At 41.7% G+C, this 1,514-nt stretch overlaps 1 non-coding gene across 1 annotated transcript; it reads left to right on the top strand.

Annotated features, from left to right (window-relative positions):
- The first annotated feature begins 1,076 nt into the window (after positions 1-1,076).
- LOC148553137 (small nucleolar RNA R71) lies at positions 1,077-1,184 on the top strand. The gene has a single exon (XR_015893907.1). It is a non-coding gene; the product is annotated as a small nucleolar RNA R71 (small nucleolar RNA).
- The last annotated feature ends 330 nt before the right edge of the window (positions 1,185-1,514 follow it).

The following is a 1,514-nucleotide window of genomic DNA, read 5'->3' as shown; positions in this document are numbered from 1 at the left end:
CCAGTTCTTTGGTAAGCAAGGGGGGGTTCATCCTTCCAAGTCTCATTACCAAATAACTTGGCATTTAGTTTCATGATTGCTCCAAGGTACTTAGCAACTTGCTCTTCAGTAACATCTTCATCCTCTTCAGAGGAAGAATACTCATTAGAGCTCATGAATGGCAGAAGTAAATTCAATGGAATCTCTATTGTCTCAGTGTGAGCCTCAGATTCCCATGGTTCCTCATGAGGGAACTCCTTGGAGGCCAGTGGACGTCCAGTGAGATCTTCCTTAGTGGAGATCACTGCCTCTTCCTCCTCTCCAGATTCGGCTGTGTGGGTCATGGCCTTGCACTCTCCTTTTGGATTCTCTTCTGTATTGCTTGGAAGAGTACTAGGAAGGAGTTCAGTAACTTTCTTACTCAGCTGACCCACTTGTGTCTCCAAATTTCTAATGGAGGACCTTGTTTCAGTCATGAAACTTTGAGTGGTTTTAATTAGATCAGAGACTACAGTTGCTAATTCAGAGTGGCTCTGCTTAGAATTCTCTGTCTGTTGCTGAGAAGATGATGGAAAAGGTTTGCTATTGCTAAACCTATTTCTTCCACCATTATTATTATTGAAGCCTTGTTGAGGCCTCTGTTGGTCCTTCCATGAGAGATTTGGATGATTTCTCCATGAAGGATTATAGGTGTTTCCATAGGGTTCTCCCATGTAATTCACCTCTTCCATTGCTGGGTTCTCAGGATCATAAGCTTCTTTTTCAGATGAAGCTTCCTTAGTACTGCCTGGTGCATCTTGCATTCCAGATAGACTTTGAGAAATCATATTGACTTATTGAGTCAATACTTTATTCTGAGCCAGTATCGCATTCAGAGTATCAATCTCAAGAACTCCTTTCTTCTGATTTGTCCCATTATTCACAGGGTTCATTTCAGAAGTGTAAATGAATTGGTTATTTGCAACCATCTCAATGAGTTCCTGAGCTTCTGCAGGCGTCTTCTTCAGATGAAGAGATCCTCCAGCAGAGCTGTCCAATGACATCTTAGACAATTCAGACAGACTATCATAGAAGATACCTATGATGCTCCATTCTGAAAGCATGTCAGAAGGGAACCTTCTGATTAATTGCTTGTATCTTTCCCAAGCTTCATAGAGGGATTCACCTTCCTTCTGTCTGAAGGTTTGGACTTCCACTCTAAGCTTACTCAATTTTTGAGGTGGAAAGAACTTTGCCAAGAAAGCATTGACTAGCTTTTCCCAAGAGTTCAGGCTTTCTTTAGGTTGTGAATCCAACCATGTTCTAGCTCTGTCTCTTACAGCAAAAGGAAAAAGCATAAGTCTATAAACCTCGGGATCAACCCCATTGGTCTTGACAGTGTCACAGATTTGCAAGAATTCAGCTAAGAACTAATGAGGATCTTCCAATGGAAGTCCATGAAACTTGCAATTCTGTTGCATCAGAGAAACTAATTGAGGCTTAAGCTCAAAGTTGTTTGCTCCAATGGCAGGGATTGAGATGCTTCTCCCATAGAA

This window comes from Arachis ipaensis, chromosome B7, assembly GCF_059453495.1.
Source record: "Arachis ipaensis isolate K30076 ecotype BB chromosome B7, ASM5945349v1, whole genome shotgun sequence".
Lineage (NCBI taxonomy): Eukaryota > Viridiplantae > Streptophyta > Magnoliopsida > Fabales > Fabaceae > Arachis > Arachis ipaensis.
The sequence above is the reverse complement of the archived record's forward strand: the minus strand, read 5'-3'. Positions and strand labels throughout refer to the sequence as shown.